This window comes from Prionailurus viverrinus, chromosome F1 (assembly GCF_022837055.1).
Source record: "Prionailurus viverrinus isolate Anna chromosome F1, UM_Priviv_1.0, whole genome shotgun sequence".
NCBI classification, from domain to species: domain Eukaryota; kingdom Metazoa; phylum Chordata; class Mammalia; order Carnivora; family Felidae; genus Prionailurus; species Prionailurus viverrinus.
In genome coordinates, this window is record NC_062577.1 from 58,456,619 (window position 1) to 58,478,870 (window position 22,252).

At 45.0% G+C, this 22,252-nt stretch overlaps 1 long non-coding RNA gene across 3 annotated transcripts; it reads right to left on the minus strand.

The window, feature by feature from the left end:
* Positions 1–8,202: 8,202 nt before the first annotated feature.
* LOC125155451 (uncharacterized) lies at positions 8,203–21,977 on the minus strand. Of its 3 annotated transcripts, XR_007148224.1 has the most exons (6): positions 21,860–21,977; positions 15,782–15,842; positions 11,268–11,434; positions 9,656–9,892; positions 9,395–9,436; positions 8,203–8,456 (listed from the first exon to the last, which is right to left on the minus strand). It is a non-coding gene; the product is annotated as an uncharacterized LOC125155451 (long non-coding RNA). The 3 variants fall into 3 exon arrangements; XR_007148225.1 differs by lacking the exon at positions 9,656–9,892; XR_007148226.1 differs by lacking the exons at positions 9,656–9,892; positions 11,268–11,434.
* Positions 21,978–22,252: the final 275 nt, after the last annotated feature.

Below are 22,252 nucleotides of genomic sequence, written 5' to 3' on the forward strand. Positions count from 1 at the left end.
GCACCCAACTTCACAACACCCCTAGTGGTCAGCAGCTCACCCCAGCACCCCCACTCAAGCATCTTCATGAAAGAGCCTTCTGGCAAGGGCACCTCTCATCAGAGGCTTCCCTGGCTTATCCTTTGCGGGATTTCTCAGCAAGTGCTGAGCTGCGTGACCTCCCTGTCGACAACTTCTGCGGGCCCCTGAAGGAGAGGTTCTAGCAAAGGCCACCTGCCTGACACCTCAGCGAATTCGTCATTATCCGGTACCCTCTCTGGATCCCAGCTTGAGAGGAGGAGAGAAGGGCATCTTTCCAGAGCACTCTACGACAGCCTAGGGGAATGGCGGTTCCTACTATCTGCTACCCTATATTCCTTAGAGAACTCTTTGCTTCTTACCAGCCAATCCCCTGTTACAGTTAATAGTGTATTTTCCTTGTTCAAGCTCTTGTGTAGTTTCTCTCTCCTGACTGATATAGGTACTCAATTCATATCAGGTGAGCCCTAGACTGGAGAGATTGGCCTGTATAATCTCTTGTATTTCTCTTCCAGTTCTTAGACTTAAAAAAAAATGTATTCCGTAGCTAGTGTTACTTCTTAGGATAATAAAAAGTATAATGCATACATTAGGAATTAGTATCTGGAGACAAAACAATGAAGACCCTGACATATGACATGTATCCATATTAGCATATGGCCAGATTCAGGTCGAGCAAGAGTCCTTTGGTGATCGGTATCTCCTGTCTGAGGACCTTTGTTCTGCAGTAACATACTCTCCTACCTTGCTTTCGGAAGCATTATTAGAAAAGAGATTCTATCAAGGAGTTTGTTCTTTTCTGGAATGTCCCCCGATACGGTTTCATGAAAAGGGGTGCGTTAGTTCAGAGATGAGATTGCTTATCACTAGAAAACAAAATGTTCTCGGGACCTCAGAAAAATGCGGTGGAAAATTGTCTGCATTAGTGATTGCTTAGAGAAACAGAACAAGAATGAATAAAGTTTGGATAACAAAGGTCAAAGGGTTAATTGTACCACTAAGCTGGCAGTCGCTTTAATTTCCTGCCAATGGGATATTGTTGAGAAATTTGACTTAAAATTAAAGGCAGTCCCTTTCACAATGACTCACTGGTAATTGGTGCCTTTGAAAAGCTGGACCAGGACTTATGACTTGAGGTTTCTTTCTTAATTTGCATTTTTAATTAGATGGGATCTCAAAGGGTTTCTGAGCCTTTTCTCTTTTTGCCTTTTGCATTGTCTTTTTTGGATTGTTGCTCGCAATTAGAATTTGTAACGAATGAGTCGCTGGCATATAAATGTCAACTGTGAGGTAAAATATGGTTACTGAAGGACTGAGCAGGGTTCTGACCATTACTTTTTTAAACGAAAGCACTTTTCAAAAGGTTAGCACATTCCTTCGACGGGAGAGAATCGGTGGGGCTGGAAGAAGGGACGTCTGGATTTCCACTCTGGCTCACGTTCGTTCTGTAAACTGTTTTCTCCACGTATGTTTGAGTCATTTCTGAAACACAGCACGCACTCCCACTTCGGAGAACATTTCCTTCTTATTCAAAAGCCTGTGTAGCATCAAGCAGACAAAGTTAACAATCCAGAAGGAGGGAGCTGGACTCGGTCATTCTTCAAAGAGCCTCCCTTGGCCAAATGGTGTGCATCTGGCCAAATCTCGTTTTATGAGACGATTGAAGGAAAATAACCACGGGGCCGATGTTTGACCAGCCACAAACCAGTAGACTGCATTTGATCATTGCTAGGTCATTCTATGCGAACTCCTGACTTCGCTCATTCGTTCCCATTCACAGAGCCCACATCCTGGGTCGGGTGCTGCAGACAGTGGTGAAGCGGGCCGGCTATCAGAAGGGCAGTAAAGGTGCAGCCGGGCCTCTAAGGGGATATTAAAAGGGCATATATCTGCCGCTCTAGGTACAGATCACCTAAGCTCTTTTTAAAGGCTTCTAAGGAAGATGATTCTGCAAACTCCCATGACAACCTATCCAGCATACTGCCAGGAACCACTTTCTCCCATCCTGCGGGAGCCCCCCATTCTAGGGCTAAGCCATTATTCTCTGGTTCTGTTCTCGGCTGCGAGAGAAAACAGCTGCTCTTCATCCTGCTTAGGTGAGCCTTTTATAGACTTCAAGACGGTGTCTGCCTTCTGTCTACTTGTGACAGGAAAGAAACTGGGGCTGCCAACCAAGATAACAATAATAATTTTCACTCGGAGATGGAATTATTATTGCTATGGTTACTAGTAAAATTTTTTCCAAAGGGGGAAAAAAAGACATTTCTTCGGCACTGTGCCTCTGAGAAGAACAAAGAAACCCTGGTTTGTCTGCTTTGTTGATTATTCAGAAACATCAAACGGGAACTGCCCAGAATATGTCCCGCTGCCATTTGGATTCTGGCGGAGAACTTGATGAAACGCAGGTCCTTCTTTCAATTTCTGAGCAAAAGTTCAAGGCTCAAACCCAACAGAATCTCCCAGTTTATTAAATCAGGGTAATTTCAAGAGGGGGCTTTGAAGGAAGAAGCAAGTAGAGTGTGACTTAGAAGTTACAATTGTCATTAAGAGAAAAGGGATAGGACAGCCTTTCTTTTCCTTTCTTTTCTCTTCTTTTCTTTTCCTTTCTCTTCTTTTCTCTTCTTTTCTTCTTTCCTCTTCTCTTCTCTTCTCTTCTCTTCCCTTCCCTTCCCCTTCCCCTTCCCTTCCCCTTCCCCTTCCCCTTCCCTTCCCTTCCTTCCCTTCCTTCCCTTCCTTCCCTTCCCTTCCCTTCCCTTCCCTTCCCTTCCTTCCCTTCCCTTCCCTTCCCTTCCCTTCCCTTCCCTTCCCTTCCCTTCCTTCCCTTCCCTTCCCTTCCCTTCCCTTCCCTTCCCTTCCTTCCTTCCCTTCCCTTCCCTTCCCTTCCTTCCTTCCCTTCCCTTCCCTTCCCCTTCCCTTCCCTTCCCTTCCCTTCCCTTCCTTCCCTTCCCTTCCCTTCCCTTCCCTTCCCTTCCTTCCTTCCCTTCCCTTCCTTCCCTTCCCTTCCCTTCCCTTCCCTTCCCTTCCCTTTCCTTCCTTCCCTTCCCTTCCCTTCCTTCCCTTCCCTTCCCTTCCCTTCCCTTTCCTTCCTTCCCTTCCCTTCCCTTCCCTTCCCTTCCCTTTCCTTCCTTCCCTTCCCTTCCCTTCCCTTCCCTTCCCTTCCTTCCCTTCCTTCCCTTCCCTTCCCTTCCCTTCCCTCCCTTCCCTTCCCTTCCTTCCCTTCCCTTCCCTTCCCTTCCCTTCCCTTCCCTTCCCCCTTCCTTCCCTTCCCTTCCCTTCCCTTCCCTTCCCTTCCCTTCCCTTTCCTTCCTTCCCTTCCCTTCCCTTCCCTTCCCTTCCCTTCCTCCTTCCTTCCCTTCCCTTCCCTTCCTTCCCTTCCCTTCCCTTCCTTCCCTTCCTTCCTTCCCTTCCCTTCCCTTCCCTTCCCTTCCCTTCCTTCCCTTCCCTTCCTTCCCTTCCCTTCCCTTCCTTCCCTTCCCTTCCCTTCCTTCCCTTCCCTTCCCTTCCCTTCCTTCCCTTCCCTTCCCTTCCCTCCCTTCCCTTCCCTTCCCTTCCCTTTCCTCCCTTCCCTTCCCTTCCCTTCCCTTCCCTTCCCTTTCCTTCCTTCCCTTCCCTTCCCTTCCTTCCTTCCCTTCCCTTCCTTCCCTTCCCTTCCCTTCCCTTCCTTCCCTTCCCTTCCCTTCCTTCCCTTCCCTTCCCTTCCCTTCCCTTCCCTTCCCTTCCCTTCCCTTCCCTTCCCTTCCCTTCCCTTTCCTTCCCTTTCCTTCCCTTCCCTTCCCTTCCCTTCCCTTCCCTTCCTTCCCTTCCCTTCCCTTCCTTCCCTTCCCTTCCCTTCCCTTCCCTTCCTTCCCTTCCCTTCCCTTCCCTTCCTTCCCTTCCTTCCCTTCCCTTCCCTTCCCTTCCCTTCCCTTCCCTTCCCTTTCCTTCCTTCCCTTCCCTTCCCTTCCCTTCCCTTCCCTTCCCTTCCTTCCTTCCTTCCCTTCCCTTCCCTTCCCTTCCCTTCCCTTCCTTCCCTTCCCTTCCCTTCCTTCCCTTCCCTTCCCTTCCCTTCCCTTCCCTTCCCTTCCCTTCCCTCCTTCCTTCCTTCCCTTCCCTTCCCTTCCCTTCCCTTCCCTTCCCTTCCCTTTCCTTCCTTCCTTCCCTTCCCTTCCCTTCCCTTCCCTTCCCTCCTTCCTTCCTTCCTTCCTTCCCTTCCCTTCCCTTCCCTTCCCTCCTTCCTTCCTTCCCTTCCCTTCCCTTCCCTTCCCTTCCCTTCCCTTTCCTTCCTTCCCTTCCTTCCCTTCCCTTCCCTTCCCTTCCTTCCCTTCCCTTCCCTTCCCCTTCCTTCCCTTCCCTTCCCTTCCCTTCCCTTCCCTTCCCTTCCCTTCCCTCCCTTCCCTTCCCTTCCCTTCCCTTCCCTTCCCTTCCTTCCTTCCCTTCCCTTCCCTTCCTTCCCTTCCCTTCCTTTCCTTCCTTCCCTTCCCTTCCCTTCCCTTCCCTTCCCTTCCCTTCCCTTTCCTTCCTTCCTTCCTTCCCTTCCCTTCCCTTCCCTTCCCTTCCCTTCCCTTTCCTTCCTTCCCTTCCCTTCCCTTCCCTTCCCTTCCCTTCCCTTTCCTTCCTTCCCTTCCCTTCCCTTCCCTTCCCTTCCCTTCCTTCCCTTCCCTTCCCTTCCCTTCCCTTCCCTTCCCTTCCTTCCTTCCTTCCTTCCCTTCCCTTCCCTTCCCTTTCCTTTCCTTTCCTTTCTTTCCCTTCCTTTCTTTTCACTGAAGAAAACCCCCAGAGAAGTCACAAAATGGTCAGGACAAGCTTATGTGCAGTTAGCTGCCTGGGTCTTGTGCTTTGAAGAATGGTAGGCATGACTAACTGCCTTCCCAAAATCTATCCCCCAGTGGCCAGCCAAGGGCTCACCATTCTCCCATCTGTCGTTTTTCTAGTTTTAGATGGAAAAGTTCAAAATTAAAGTAAAATCATCTTCTGAGACAAATAAAACACCCAGTCATTATCAGTTCTTGGCTCTCACGCTCTAATTAGTTGGTTAGGTGGGGAGCCTGGGTGACTTTGTCGGTTCAGTGTCCGACCTTGGCTCAGGTCACGAGCTCACAACTCGTGAGTTCAAGCCCGGAGTCGGGCCCTGCACTGACAGCTCAGAGCCTGGGGGCTGTTTCAGATTCTGTGTTTCCCTCTCTCTCTCTGCCCCTCTCCCACTTGTGCTCTCTCTCTCTCTCTCAAAAATAAATAAATAAACATTTTTTAAAAAGTTGGTTAGGTTAGTTCTATCCCAGAGCAGGGCTCTGAGAGAATGGATAAGGACAAATGTGTGTGTCTGGGCTGAGGGGTTGGGGAAGAGGGAAGGCTGAGTTAATGCCATGGCACCCTGACCTTAGGATCAAAAGTCTGCTGAGGGCAGAGATGTGGGGGTGAACAGGGACAGCCAGTGGAAACAACCTTACCAACTTCCCAATTTTCATGGCACTTTATATAGAGAGACCACACCTGTTAAAACACCACACCTGTTTTTTTTTTGTTTTTTGGTTTTTTTTTGGTAGACTGAATTAAGTGCAATAAATAGAATGTCAGTAGCAAATATTTTTTGCAAATAATAAAATATATTCTTACACTTTTATGTGTTCATGATTTTTTAAAAAATGACTTGTGGTGGCTTAAACAATTAACGCTTAATATGAAAAAAAGTAGAAGTTAATAAAGAAGGAGAAACAGAGTCTAGTTGAGGAGAAGCAGTAGTTAGCATATGAAAGGTATGTATTGGTTTAGCTTTTATTTTATCGTTTTTTTAAATCTTCTCTGAAGTAGGACAATAAAAATAGAGAAGTGTACATGAGACAGAACTAGTGAATTTTTATAAACTAAATATACCACAGGGGCGCCTGGGTGGCGCAGTCGGTTAAGCGTCCGACTTCAGCCAGGTCACGATCTCGCGGTCCGTGAGTTCGAGCCCCGCGTCAGGCTCTGGGCTGATGGCTCGGAGCCTGGAGCCTGTTTCCGATTCTTGTCTCCCTCTCTCTCTGCCCCTCCCCCGTTCATGCTCTATCTCTCTCTGTCCCAAAAATAAGTAAAAAACGTTGAAAAAAAATTTTATAAACTAAATATACCACAAAAGTGGCACTCAGAGAGACGAACAGGACATTCCTAACACCCCCAGAAAACCTTCCTCTGTTTCCTTTCAGTTACCACCTCATCACAAGTGTGACCACTCTCCTGGATTCTGACAGTAGAAGTGATATTTCCGTTATACTTTATATAACTCGCCTAAAGCTGTGTATCTTCCTCCTTTTTTGGTCTAGCCTTTCTTGCTCTTTATGTGAGATTTGTGAGATTCATCAATATTTTATATATATTTATGAATTATTTCCTTCCATTGCTAATTAACATTCCTTTGTGTGAACAAACAATATATTTCTCGTTCTATTATCAACGGACATCCAGGTAGTGTCCAGGCTGGAATATTCAAGGTACTGCTGCGAACATTCTATTCTCTGACATTCGATGAACAAATGTACTGATTTCTGTTGGTATACACTCTGGAGTAGAATTCTCTGGTCTTTGGGACTGCATATGTTCAGCTTTTCCAATTTCGTTAAAAAAAAAAAGGCTGCTGGGATTTTGAGTGCAACTTCATTAAATCTATAGATTAATTTGGGAAAATTGACACACTGCATTCTCCAATCTCTGAATGGGGTAAACCCATCCATTTAATTCATTTCTCTAGTAATAGTTTGTATTTTTCAGTGGAGTGGTCTTGTATACCTTTCCCTAGATTTATTTATAAGCATTTGATACATTTTGATGTTATATTTTATAATTTTTTCTTTCATATTTTTTGTTGCCAGCATACGACTAATTCTTTTATGTTGGCCTTATATTTGCAACTTGGCTGAATTCGTTTATACTTCTAGTAACTTGTTGACTATTTTGGATTTTCTAGATGAACGATCATGTCATCTATGAAAAATGAGAGTTTTATTTCTTTCTTTTCATATGGATGCTTTTTATTTCTTTTCCTGGACTTATTACTATGGCTACTGTCTCCATCGGAATGTTGAATAAAAGCGAGGCGAGCCAGAATTTTTGCTTCGTTTCCCAACTCAGGGGTTAAGTTTTCAATATTGTTATTATTGGCATGATATTTGCTACAGGGTTTTTTGTAGATTATCACATTAAAGAAGTTCCATTCAGTTCTTTTTTTTGCTGTGAGTTTTTCGTGAATGAGTATTGAATTTTGCCAAATGATTTCTCTGCATCTATCAAGATAACGTTTTCTCCCATGATATGATAGCATTTTCTCCCTTTTTCTATTAATGTTGTCCATTGCACTAATTAATTTTGTAGTGTTAAACTGCCTTTCCGTGTCTAAAACAATCCTACTTGGCGCTGTTAACCCCCCCTTTTATATTTCACTGTATTCTATTTGTTAATATTTTCTAAATGAATTTTGAATCTATATTTATGAGAACTATATTGGGCTATTGATTTTTCTTCCTTGAAGAGTCACTGTCAAAGTTGAGAATTAGGTTATGCTGGTATCCAAAAGGATTGGGAAATGTTCCCTCATTCTGTTTCCTGGATGTGTTTGTGCAAGAGTGGTGCTATTTTTTTTTTTTTCTTAAATGTTTGGACAAAAACTTTTCTAGCCTGAAGAATCAGGCATTAACATGTTGGGGGGTTTTTATTGCTGTTATTTTCCATATCAGGTTGTTTTTTTATTTATACCGGGTTTCCATTTGGTGTAGGAGTAGTGAATGCTTTGGGAGTGTTTCTTTAACTTTCAAGGAACCTCTTTTCTTCTGGGATAATGACAATTCTACCCCCAGGAAACCGGGACCTGAGAGAATCTGTCTCAATTTGGGGGCCATAAAGTCAGGAGTCGGGAGTGGGTACAAAGAAGCAGAGAGGAGTGGCCTGCAGAAAGACAGAAGGAAGAAGCAGATACATGGAAGAGAACAGGGACAAGGGACAGAGTGCAATTCCAGATGGCTGTCTGGTTCTTGGAGTCAGCTTTTTCCAGAGGCTCCATGGCCCTGGGTTCTGTGAGACATAATAGATTCCCCTTTCCTGCATAAGCTAGCTCTCGTGGTCATTGTTACTTGTCACCTAAGGAACATTAACAAATACAGCAGCAGAAACTTGAATCCACCAGTTAGGAGAAAGCATTATTGACACATTCTCATCACAGAGGTAGTGAATCGTTAGGGTTGGGTATTGCTATGCAGAATAGACCAACAAAACAACCCTAGCTAAAATAAGATAGAACCTATTTCTGTTTTGGATAAAGTAAATTTAGAGGCAGGAAGTTCAGGGCTCATACGGCAGGTCTTCAGTTATCAGGAAACTAAAATCCTTCATCTGTCTTCTTTGCTACATTTGGCTCAAAATCCCTCCCTCGACATTGCCTCATAGTTCAATTTGGCGGCTGAAGCTCCAGCCTTCATGTTCAAGTTTCAGACCTAAAAGAAGAAAGACAGAAGGGCAGAAAGGAGCTCCAGGCTCCCCCTCAGTTGTATGGTGCTTTCTCAGAAGTTCCTCTGAACTATTCCATTTACATCTCTATCACCAGAATACAGTCAACTGGCCACTCTTTGCTGGTATAGTGTACTAAAAATGTCTTTTTTACCTGGGACATTGCTAGACCCAAAGATATAAGGGTTCCCTTGGAAAGAAGAATGGGAAAATGGAGGGCAGGTATAGAACTAAACCCCCTGCAAGCCACATGGTACATTTCTGCATATCCACAAGAATATATCTAAAAGCACACGAGTCTGCTCAAGTTAGCAGAACTGGTGATCTATCAAAATTCTCCACAGCAAGTGCCATTAAGCAGGGAGAGGCGGAGAGGCCACTGGATCCATGGCCATTGTCCCTCAGGAAGGGGCTGAGGGAAGCCACAGGCATGAGGTGATAAAAATTTGCTCCCTTGTTCACAACCCAGCAGTTGTGTTAAGGGGCTTAAATTTCCCATCAGCATCATAAATTTCCTTTGAGCTACTTCCTTTGAGATATCCAATATCTCTCCTGCTTCCTCCTGTAGAGACGATGTGCGTTGTTTCTCCCAGGAAGCAGGCAAAAGGGGTTAGTTGGCAAACAGCTAAAATAAGTTCTCTAGAGGCTCTTTCAGTCTTAGACCTATGCAGTGTCCCTATGGGGCGATCTGCAGAGGAAATTCATCCTTTTGCAATCGAGCAAGAAGTCAAAGTATCTGGAAGGGTCTCTAGAGCCCCCATGCATGCTGACCAGAAGCACAAAGGTGAAAAGAGCGGAGGGAACTGGAAGAAGATGCGGAAAGAGTTGAGAAAGAGGGTCACACTCTCAAAAGGGAGCGCCATATTTTTTTAATGTCAGATCCTTGCTGCAAACTGCCGGCAATAAAAAGAAGATACCAGCTCACCTTGGGACGTGCAGATACTTCTGAATTTATGAGAAAGGACATCTGTGGAGCATGAAAAAAAAAACACATTCAAGGCAGGCAACAAGATCTGCTGTTGGAAGTTCTCTGGGCTGGGAATTGAGATTTTCCCCGGCTCAGAGTGTGGCTTTCTGCACTTTGTTCAGCCTCTGGAAACATCCTCAGTCCAACCCCACCACTGCTATGCTTTCACTGTGTGAAGCCACTCAGGCCTAGGGAGAAAGAAACTGTTTCCTCACTCACCCGAGATGCCCTTTAATCACTGGGATGCTTTCTGGAGTGGTGCTGTAGGCCATATGGTTAATCCCCAGCATTGGTCTTGTTACCAGGTTTAAGTTGGGTTGTATTTTCCCTTATCACAACTTGTGCACTGGCATGGTTTTCCGGAGGTTATGGTGTTTAAGCATTATTTGTGAAACATGCATAATCTTAATTACATTTCAAGAAAACCTCAGGACTTCTCAGAAGCAGACATGAATTCTGGAAAAGAGAAATAATTGCAATTTTCTCTTCTAGCCGAGTGTCAAAACTTTCTATAATGGATAAACACACGGGCTCTGGGGTCAGAGCACATGAATTCAAATCTGAACTCTATCACTTAGCTGCTGTGTGCCTTTGGACAAGATATTTGGTTTCTGCGTCTCTGTTGACATATAGTAGTATTAATGCAAGGGTTCAAAGCAGAACTCTCAGGGATGCCTGGGTGGCTCAAGTCAGGTAAGCCTCGGACTTCGGCTCCGGTCATGATCTTACAGTTCGTGAGTCCAAGCCCCTGGTCGGGGTCTGTGCTGACAGCTCAGAGCCTGGAGCCTGCTCCGGACTCTGTGTCTCCTTCTCTCTCTGCCCCTCCCCTGCTCACGTTCTGTCTCTCTCTGCCTCTCAAAAATAAACAAACATTAAAAACAATGAACAATAAAGCTCATTACAAAGCAGAACTCTTAAAACAATGCTGGCTCTCTATAAATATCAGCTGTTATTGTGAATTATCAGGATATCATTTACTGCTCAACAAGATCACTGTCCAAATGGGTCTCCTCGAGACCCTCTTACGCCCACCCATCCGGAGAGTGACACACATTTGATCCACACACTTCTTTAGTTACTATTAAGAATTCCTGGGTAATACTTCCTGTTTTTTCTTTAGTTACTATTAAGAATTCCTGGGTAATACTTCCTGTTTTTTCCACACTCCTGACAAGCCCTTTCTCTTACCTGAGAAAAATGTAAAGCTCGATCTTAAGAGACAGTCACAGTGTTACAGGCTGAATGTTTGTGCCTCAAAGGTCATAGGTTGAAGCTTAATTCCCAAGGTGACGGTACTAGGGAGTGAGGCCTTGGGGAGGTCGTGAGGTCATGAGGGTGGATCGATGTCCTCATAAAAGAGGCCTCAGACACCTCTCTTGCCCTTTCTGCCGCGTGAGGTCACAGTGAGAAGACAGCCATCTATATACCAGGAAGCAGGCTTGTCGTAGACACTGAATCTGCCAGCACCTTGGTCTTGGACTTTCAGCCCCCAAAACTGTGAGAAATAAATATTGACTGTTTCGGCCTCCTGGTATATGGTATATATATATATTTTTTTTTTTTTAATTTTTTTTTCAACGTTCTTTATTTATTTTTGGGACAGAGAGAGACAGAGCATGAACGGGGGAGGGGCAGAGAGAGAGGGAGACACAGAATCGGAAACAGGCTCCAGGCTCTGAGCCATCAGCCCAGAGCCCGACGCGGGGCTCGAACTCACGGACCGTGAGATCGTGACCTGGCTGAAGTCGGACGCTCAACCGACTGCGCCACCCAGGCGCCCCTATATATTTTTTTTTTACAGAAGCCTGAACAGACTGAGACAAACAATTACTTTTAAGCGCCCATGAGATCCTTTCAGCCTCCCCGATCCCTGGTACTCTTGGCTGTGGCAATGGCCGCCCTGGTTTCATGCTTTACAAGTTGAAGCAGGTTTGTTCATGCCCGGAGCCCTCTGTGCTGCTTCCTTTCACTTCCTGCCTCGGGACTTCTTTGTTGTTGCTGAAACATAAGCCACCAAGAAGCACCAGGTTCAGTCCCCAGTGAGATGGCCCTGTGTCTAACGGGAGAAGGGAGCCAGCAGGTGGACCCTTCTCCCTTCTTCCACCGAGATGGAGTATCCTAAGAAGCAACTACTCACGTGGTGCCTCCGGAGATGGTTCCGGGAGACCCAGCAGTCAGTTGGTCAGTTGCCCCTGACACCGAGAGCTTGGACACCCCTCGAATCGCCTCCTCCTCCTGCCCTGTCCTGCCCCATTTTCCCTCCCTTTTGCTTCTGGGGGACTGCACTTTTAATAACGTGGTAACACTTAGGCTTTTGACTGATGCTCTGCTTTCTGGGGAACCCAGGCTACAGCAAAATCTACAGTTTTTAATTGTAAGTAAGATTGGTTCCTTTTAAAACTACACTCATCTGGCTAAAATGAACAAATCAGAAGACTGTAGACGCTGGCGAGGAGGTGAAGAAACGGGAACCCTCTTGCCCTGTTGGTGGGACTGCAAACTGGTGCAGCCGTTCTGGAAAACGGTGTGGAGCTTCCTCAAAAAATTAAAAATAGACCTACCCTATGACCCAGCAGTAGCACTGTTAGGAATTTACCCCAGGGATACAGGAGTGCTGATGCATAGGGGCACGTGTACCCCAATGTTTATAGTAGCACTTTCAACAAAAGCCAAATTCTGGAAAGGGCCTAAATGTCCATCAACCGACGAATGGATAAAGAAGTTGTGGTTTATGTATACAATGGAATACTACTTGGCAATGAGAAAGAATGAAATCTGGCCATTTGTAGCAACGTGGTTGGAACTGGAGAGTGTTATGCTAAGTGAAGTAAGTCAGGCAGAAAAAGACAGACACCATATGTTTTCACTCATATGTGGATCCTGAGAAACTTAACAGAAGACCAGGGGGGAGGGGGAGGGGAGAAAAGTTACAGAGGTGGAAGGAGGCAAACCATAAGAGACTCTTCAATACTGAGAACAAACTGAGGGTTGATGGGGGTTGGGGGAGAGGGGAGAGTGGGTGATGGGCATTGAGGAGGGCACCTGTGGGGACGAGCACTGGGTGTTGTATGGAAACCAATTTGACAATAAGTTATATTTAATATAACAAAAATAAAACAACGTATTATTGAATGAAAATGTATGGCAAGTTGGTGCCAAATGTTTTCAAAACTGAACCTAGCACAGAAGATGTGGGGCTGTCAGAACTTTTACACATTTTTATTGGGAGTATCAATTGGTACAAGCGCTTAGAGAACAGTTTGGTTGAGTCTATTTAAGTTCTGCATCTGCATACCCCAATGCTAGGTGTATACTCTTCCCCCAAATGTATGTGTGTGCACAAAAAGTTATGTACAAGAATGTTGACAGCAGTATTCTTTGTGATAGCTAAAAATTAGAGCAACACCTAAATGTCCATGAATAGCAGAATGCATGGATAAATTATTGTCTATTACTATACTGGAATACTCTACAGCAAAGAGAATGAACAAACGGCAGGCAGCATAATGTTGGAAGAAATACAAAATACTATATGTCATAAGAGTTTATTAATATAACGTCCTGGAACAGTAAAAACTAGTCTGTAGAGTTAGGAGTCAGAACAGGATTAACCTTTGGGAGAAGAGTAGGAGATAGCGATTCAGAAGGGGCAAGATGATTGACTTTGAGGTCCTGGAAATGTTCTGTTGTTTTGATGTGGGTAATTGTCTTTAAATAATCCAATTGTTCATTGTGATTATTTACTGGTCTTCATATGTATGATTCGTGTACTTTTTTGTTTGTGTAGCTAGATAAAAAAGAGTTCTAAAATTAAAAAAGAAAATAAAACTACACTCATTTATTTTACGTGTGCATATTAGAAGCTCCTATCCTGTGTGCATTGATTCTTTAGAGTGGTTTGAATCTTGATACCCATAGATTTCTTCCTTGGAAGTTCCAGAGATTCTTTAAGAGTAATTTTTTCTCGGGGTGCCTGGGTGGCTCAGTTGGTTAAGAGTCCAACTTCAGCTCAGGTCATGATCTCACAGTTCCTGAGTTCGAGCCCTGCATCAGTCTCTCTGCTATCAGCACAGAGCCCACCTGGGATCTTTTGTCTCCCTCTCTCTCTGCTCCTCCCCTGCTCATGCTCACTCTCTCTCTCAAAAATAAACATTTTTTGAATATATTTTTTTCTCTGCAGAAGATGAAGAAATCTTATATACAGAGCCACCCCAGTGTCATAGCCCAGACTAAGGATCCGAGAAAGGTCATCTCCAGTCCTGGCCAAAAGCTATCATCCTTAATTGCATCCAAAATACCTAGCACACTTTCAAGGTTATTTGTCTTCGAGACTTCATCACTTTGCTCTGCCAAACATCTAACAGTTTCAGATCTATTTCTGCAAAAGACGTTAGGTATGCCTACGTTCTCTACTGCCCTTATGTTAATAGGCTGGACTACATTTCTTTAATCTCTCTGCCCCCCACCCTCACTCCTTGCAACCAATTCCAGGACCTCCCCCCATCTGCTATCACATAATGCTTTCAGCATTTACACACTGTTATTTATACATACTGAGTGTGACATGTAATGTGATATGATATGAATTTGACTGAGGTGTATTGGGGCTCCCTAAATAAGCCTTAGCTCAATATTATTCACCAGGAAGCTATTTATTATTGAATTATGTTTATGACTGTAAGCCTATATGACAAAACAATACCTGCTAAAAGACCCAGCATGTTTTAATAGCTCTTTACTTTCTCTTCTTTCCCTCCTGCTGCTCTCCTTTCTCATCACACCCATTTTTTTCCCCTCTTACAGGGTGGTTAACTCTTGAGAAAGAGAGCACCCCTATTTCTCCTCTCTCTGGATTTGTCCTGCCTTTCCTTTAGTGATGGGAACAAATTTGCAATGATGTGGGAGAATAGTTTGATGTACCGCCCTACCACCTTCCTTGGTATGTAGTTCTCCCACCTTCCTCCCTCCCCGACTCAGACAGCAGTGAAGTATTCTTTACTCCCCACCCAGGATGCAAAAGGGCAAGGAAAAAGGGAGAAAAGTTCAAATTAGGCTTTGGTTCTCTTAAATAGATACTGTGTGATGGACCGAGTGTCCTCAAAATTCCTAGCTTGAAATCCTAACTCCCAATGTGGTGAAAGTAGTGGGGCCTTCAGGAGGTGACTAGATTTTGAGGGCGGAGACCTCATGAGTGGGATTAGTCCCTTCTAAGAGAGACCCTGGAGAGCTCCTTCACCCCTCCTGCCATACAAGGACACGGTCTGTGAACAAGGAAGTAAGCTCTCACCAGACACCGATTCGCCAGCATGTTGGTCTTAGAATTCCTAGCTTCCAGAAGAGTGAGAAATAAATTTTTGTTGTTTATAAGCTTCCTACACTGTAGTAGTTTGTTATAGAAGCCTGAACAAATGAAGACATACCTTTCAAATTCATTATTTGGGGGTGGGGGGAAGATTGAGGATGTTGAATTCTGGGCAACTGGATTTTCAGGAATTAAAGTAAGATCCTTAAAGCTATAGGGAATAAAAATTATGTCTATCAATTGATTTAAAAGATATATGGAGCCTACTTGCCCTCATAGAGGACACCTAATGTCCTTGGGAAGAGAACGGGGAGCCAGAGAGGAGGACAGAATTAGACATTACTCTAGGTCCCTAGGAAGCATCTCTGCATCCCATTCACCCCTACTCTTTCTCCTCAGGATGTGAAGTCACACCCCTTAAAAGCTTTCTTGAAGTACCCAACTGCCATAGTAGAGGAAGAAGAAGAAGAAGAAGAAGAAGAAGAAGAAGAAGAAGAGAGGACTCTGCAATCACCTATCAATTTTCCTGTGATCCCATAGTAGTTTGGAGCAATAATTGATGTTGTCTTAGATGCTTCTTGAGAGAATCTTTGAAGTAGCATAAAGAGAGTCAGCAGACCTGAAGAGGCCTTGTGGTTGGGTTCTGGGGAGGCTATGGCATGCCTCCCATGGACCAATGACAAGATTAAACAGCACCATGGATGCCAGGGGAGGTTATAGATGCCATGGACTAGGTGAGTGGTCTGAGGAATCGTAGCCACTGTGTATATTAATTGGAATTATTAAAAAGGAGCGTGCTTCAAAGGCTTATGATGGGTTGAAGAGCTATTAAGTGCCCAAGATAGTCATTCTCACTGAACATTGAAACTTTAGCAGATCTATCGTGGGGCTAGAGGCTAAGTCCCCTTCTCTTATTTCTTTGGAGTCCCCTCAACCATCTAGTATGTCACCCACACCCACCATTTACAACCAGCACCATAATAGAAATAGGTAGAGAAGTCACTGGCCTTAAGGAATTTAGAATCCCCTGTTTAACAGCTCACCTTTCCCTTGCTAGAAGACTGTGTGCTGTCTCTCCATGGTGCCTCTCTTCAGCTTATTCTTCTGTAAAAGGAGAGAATAATATTTGCATCCTATTTATAGAAAGATGGAAATAAATTAGGTGAGCATATGGGCTCTAATGGACTCTGAGTTCTTTGGGAAAAGTTGCTGACCAAGGACGTACACTTTTTTTTAACTGACCATTGCACATAGAATCAGTTCTTTAACACCACAGTGTCCTTCCTTTTTTTTTTCCTACAAGATGTCATGTCATGTCTTTGCAAGACTTCCAGTGAACAGGAGGGCTCATCAATTTCAACCTAAAGCTATTAAAATGTTACTTTGTTAGCAATAATTAAGGTGTGCAGCCAGGACTCCCTATAGATCACACTTGAAGGCACAGTCATATTTTTCTCCTATTGCTCCTCAGGTGTCTTAAATTGTCAGGTAGTCAGGGGAGGGGGGGTAACTGGGAGCTGGGCAGGAAAGGAGAGAGGGACGAAGATGCTTGCCTTACAAATAAAGGTAGAAACAATAAGAGTCTTTTTTGTTGAGCCAACCTTCTCATAAGAGTTGTCTAAGACATTTTTTTTCCAGGTTTAATCTGTTGAAATGCTTCTAATAAAAATCGGTCTGATCAAAAACATTTCTTAATTAGACTTTTTAAGTCATCAAAGACTCTCACTAAAATTTCCCTTTGACTTTGGCTGACAACATATCTGACAGGCTATGAATTCTATAGCAATGGCACCAAGAAACATCACGTCATCTCCACCATGTTTTATTCGTGGGCTTGCTTTCTTCCACGGAATGAATCTTCATCTGTACAAGAAAACGCTGCTTGTTGGCTGTTTTCTTTCTGTGCTCTTGGCCAGCCCACTCCACCCTATCTTCTGACATTCCAGAAAGATCATAGTCCCTTGGAAGTTTGTCAAAGTAATTTGCCTATAGAAAAATTAGCTTGCACAAAATTTTGAGGACATAGGGTATGGAAGGGAAGGCTAGTTTGGAACTCAAGCGATGGGCAAGCACTAGAAGCAAAAGAGACTTGGACTTTGAAGCCTGATGAATAGAGCTAGCTGTCTAGTATGGGTGAAAATGCATTCTTATGTTTTTGTTACTCACCCTGCCTGGGTCCATAAGGACTGTAAAGTTTTTACCACCCTGTGCATTGGAGAGGTTTTTGATCACAAAAGAGATCCAGAGCCTGCTTTTATGAACTGATGGTCTAGAAGTTTGATGCAGTGGAAATAGCTTCAAACTTGGAGATGAGAGACCTAGGTTTTATTAATTATGTGACTTTGACCTCAACATCTAAAGACTTTCTTTCCGATGAAGGAGTCAAATGGAGACACCTCCTACCTCTGAGTATTGTTATGAGGTGAAAGAACATTATAGACAATAAAGTGCTACACCAATGTTGTTTTTGCTGAGTTCTTTAGTAGACTGGATTCCTGACCCCAATTCTTCACCCTTCCCTGGATCCATGACCTTGGTCATAAGTCTCACTTTGGCAATGGAATGTGGACATATACTCTATCAGCGGCCAATTCCTCACCTAAGCCTTAAGAGAGGTTGCACATTTCTGCCCTCCCTCTTGTGCCTCTGCCATTGTCCTATGTAGCTGATGGTCCAAGAAGGATGAGAGATCTAATCTGCAAATTAGAGCAATGGTTCTTGAACTTTAGCATCAGAATCACCTGGAAAGCTCATTAAAACACATTGGTTCAGTTGTTCTCAGAAGTAACTAACTTCCTTTCTCCCTTCCTTCCTTCCTTCCTTCTTTCCTTCCTTCTCTATTTTTCTTTCTTTCTCTTTTTCTGTTTTTTCTTTCCTTCCTTCCTTCCTTCTTTCCTTCCTTACCTTTCTCTCTTTCTGTCTGTCTTTTCCTTCCTTCCTTCTTCCTTCCTTCCTTTCTTCCTTCCTTCTTTCCTTCCTTACCTTTCTCTCTTTCTGTCTGTCTTTTCCTTCCTTCCTTCCTTCCTTCCTTCCTTCCTTCTCTATCTTTCTCTCTTTCTGTCTGTCTTTTCCTTCCTTCCTTCCTTCCTTCCTTCCTTCCTTCCCTTTCTCTCTTTCTGTCTTTTCCTTCCTTCCTTCCTTCCTTCTCTATTTTTCTCTCTTTCTGTCTGTCTTTTCCTTCCTTCCTTCCTTCCTTCCTTCCTTCCTTCCTTCCTTCCTTCTTCCCTCCCTCCCTCCCTCCCTTCTATCCATCCTCCTTTCTTTCCATCCTTCATTTATTCCTCCTTTTCTACCCCACTCCCAGTGTGTATCACAGGTCATATTATGTTCTAAAACAGTCCAAAAAGAGCAACTCCAGCCCATCCCCAAATGCAACTGAATTTAAAATTCACTGTCAAACCTGTTTCTAAAGACCAGAGCAACTGAGCCCAGCCTGTATCGGCCAACCTCCGGACAGCCTGAGGAGATGTGAGCAACATAAATGCTTATTGCTGCACGTCCCTGAGATCCTGTGGTTGTTACACAGCAATAGCTGACCAATGTAAGTAATTGCTCAGACAGATTGAGAATTACAGAATATATGTTTGTCTTCTCAGTAACATGGCTTCTCAAAGAGAGGTAAGTGACAGCTGCTGAATCATGACGAGGCTGCAGGACAGTCTTTAACATGCCATTTATCAGTGATCTCTCCCAGGGAAACCCCAACATTTCTGCACCCCAACATTTATCAAGTTTTCCCCCACTCCTTTCTGCTCCCGACTCTATCTCCCTGCTCCAAGTGATCCTGTGAACTCATGAAACATGCCTCAGAAGCAGGTTGAAGATGAACTCTAAACACAGCCATACTAGCCACCAATGGAGTGAGCTTCTCCTACTGGTCTATTTTAGAACACAACGTGACCTACCATCCAGAGATGATGCACATACTGAGAGAGACGAGGGAGGGAAAGAGGAAGGATGAACTTGCAGGGCCCCTTGGAGTCTGATGAACTCTCTCTGTTCAATGACCCACAGATGCAGTTTTTACAAACCTCCCTGAGTGTCTGCTTGGGGGACAAGGGGAACCAAAGGACTGCATCTGTCCCTCTAGCTCCATTTTGTGTTTGATAACTGTTCATCCAGTGGGCACAGGGAACAGATAACGTCCCCCTCCATATGATAAGCTCCTCAAGGGTAGGGATCTTTGTGTTGTTCACTGACATAACTCAAAAACCCACAGAAGTGGTGGTGTACTGGGCATTCAATAACTATTTTTTGAATTGAAATTGAATTGAATTGCCTGGAGGCCATGCTATGGACAATATCTGGGAGCAGCATGTTGCCGGGCAGATGGGCCACTCCTGCCGTCCCCAGCAAGCCGGTCGTGCTGGCTCTCAGTTCCCAGTACCCACCGCCCTGCAGTACTATGACACCTGATCACAGGGGCCACGTGTTCCATTTACTATATTTAGCGACGTCTTTCTCTCTTAAATCCTTTTCATTAACTGGCTCATTTCCCACTCAGCTTCATTTCCTTTAAGTCTACACCCCTCCATTGTTTCTTACCATAATACCATTATCTCTTGGCCATTCTGGAGTTTTTTGCTGTTTATAGGAATATTTAGTTTGCTCTTTTCAACAACATCGCAGTGGAGATGTTATAGAAATTTTACACCTTTGGAAACTGAGGCACAGAGAAGATGAGTAATTTGCAGGATGGAGGGGAGACTTGAATTCCCCAAGAGGACCGTCCTCCCCACTGCTCCATGATGCCTGGAGGGTGTTTGGTGCCTTTCTGAGCCAGCGTTAGATGCAGGCAGTGAATCCGATAAAGCCTATCTAGGTGTCTACGACTATGATGTGGAATGCTAACTCCTATATTCCATCAGGGCAACGAGAAATTCACAGACTTCTAGATGACTCTGCAACCTGCAAAGCACTTCATGTGCACAGTCTCGTTTGAGAGTGAAGGACTCTCCCTGGTTCGGGTGATGCCTTTTCTTGGTAGATTTCCTGCAGTTCTGTAAGGAAAAAAAAGCACGCCCAGCATCAGCGTGATAAATAATGTTCTATCGATGCAGCTGCTTTCCCAGGACAGCAACCCCTCGCACTGAGCTGAGCTGTGGCCCTGAAGAAGCCAAGATGATTCTCTGGGTCTCAAATTGACGTCTGGAAGTGGGATCATGGAAAATGGAGCCAGAGGAAGGAGGAAGAGGCAGCGAGAATGGGACATCTCCTCACCACGGAGGCAAATGCTGACGGGAGCACGCACAGTAAAATATTTTACTACGAAGCAGAATTACTCCAAAGACTGATGGGCCCGCTCGCGAGACCCACTCACATTTATGAAGGTCATAAGTTACAGACGCCCAGCCCGCTCGCAGGAGCACAGCCGTCACCTTTTATGGGTGAAACTTCCTGCAATATATTAAACTCTCCAGAAAACAGACAAGGGGTTTATGGCAAACGATAACTTTAATGCCTAGAAACCATTCGGTGATTTGGGGAGGATTATTAGTAACAAGGGCAAGATGCTGAGTCGTTTCCAGGCACCAGGCCCTGGCTCTCCTGCCGGCTCAAGCCAACCCTCTCTTCTCTGCATCCCAACCAGAAACGTGGACCCCGAGTCGCACCTGGGGTGAGAGGGAGTGTGAGTAGGAAGTGTGCTGAGGAGGGCGGACTGTTATGGGCTGAAAAGAATTATATTTGAGGAGAAGAAGTGCCTGATGGGAATCCTTAGGTTGCAGCCCAGACTGTCGCCGGAGATCTATACAGGACGGGTGGCCAGGAGACAGCTACGATCACTGCCGCTTGTTACAAGTGATAAGGAGGTACCTGTCTGTGCTCCCCATGCTTGGAGGAAGTCGTAGAAAGGCCAAGGACCGCATCATCTTAAATGCTTTGCCCTATGTGATTTAGAGGAATCTGAGAAAGTCCTCCCCATCAAAGTCCTATCCCTCCGACTCGGTTTATTCCACGCCTGGCTCACAAAAGCATGGAACAGCGAGCCGATGGATACTGTCAGTCGGCAGAGGGGTCGCAGGAAGCTGGGCCAGCAGATCTGAGCACCTTGGAGTCGGCAAAAGTGTCCAATGCAGGGAGTCAGATGGGCAGCTCCTTCCCGCACGAGACATCCGTCCCGCGGTCGGGGTCGAGAGGGGCCAGAGCACTGGACAAGGAGTCGGGTGTGTTTGAAATCCCAGCCTGGGACTGCAGACATGTCACTGCTCCTGTGGGGACCTCAGTTCTATGGTCCTTTGTCTTCATAGCCTCTGACTGTGGCTTCTTCCCTGGGCTCCGGCTGAACATGGCCCAGCGGCACTCAAATGATATTTAGTTCTCCAAATAGTACTTAGACTTTTTTGTTTTCCCCATGGACCTGCTCTTAAAAAGCACGTTCAGATCATTCTTAGTGGCTGAGCATCAAATTTCTTAATTGCAGAACAGGGAAGGAAAAGAAAGGAGAAAAGCAGAAAGTGTTCCACAGTGAGAATACAGGGTCCTGGATTCTAGTTCTCACGGAGCCCTGAACGGTGTGCATACCTTCCCACACTGAACTTGCATTTCTTCCTCTATAAACTCAATGGGACCAGGGGCACCTGGGTGGCTCAGTCGGTTGAGCGTCTGACTTCGGCTCAGGTCATGATCTTAGAGTCCGTGAGTTTGAGCCCCGTGTCAGGCTCTGTCCTGACAGCTCAGAGCCTGGAACCTGCTTTGGATGCTGTGTCTCCCTCTCTCTCTGCCCCTCCCCTGCTCATGCTCTCTCTCCTCTCTCTCTCTCTCTCAAAAGTAAATCAACACTAAAAATTTTTTTAAATAAAATAAAAAAACAAACTCAATAGGACCAGATAATAATTGCTTACATTTATGACTGCTTCCTATGTACCAGCCACTATCCTAAGTGCTTCACACGCACAAATGTATCTAATCCTCACAATTCTATGGGGTAGAGATTATTGTTACACCTACTTTACAGATGGGGAGATCAAGGCATATAGGGGCTAGTAACCTGTCCAAGGTCTTACAGGGAGTAAGCGGCAGAGCTGAGATTTAAAACTCAAGCAGTCTGTCTTCAGAATCTAACTTTATGCAGCTGTGATTCTTTTTTGACGCTGAATAAAAGTTCTAAGGAAACAACAAACCTTTCACGATTTTCGGGAACCTTCGGATGGGGTCCATTTCACCTAACTCTGACCATATGGAGACAGGCGGACCCTCTGCACTAGCTCAGCAGGTTCACAAGCACGTGTGTCCAAATGTGTCATCCGTGAAGCTTCTAGAACATTCAGCTTCCAGACCTTCTTGTACGGATTGTGATCTCACAGTTATGGGCAAGTCCCAGGATGCCGTATTTGTATCCGATGTCAGAGGATGTCGTTGGAGGACCATGACTTTCTGAGAGACACTGCTCTAAAGTATCTCTGGGTATTTTCGGAGGCTCTTTCAGGAGTGAGGGACAGGGGAATGGGTAGACAGAGGAACGTCTTTGAAGAGCTCACCATCCTGTTAGAGAGAAAACCCAACACAGAGATGTT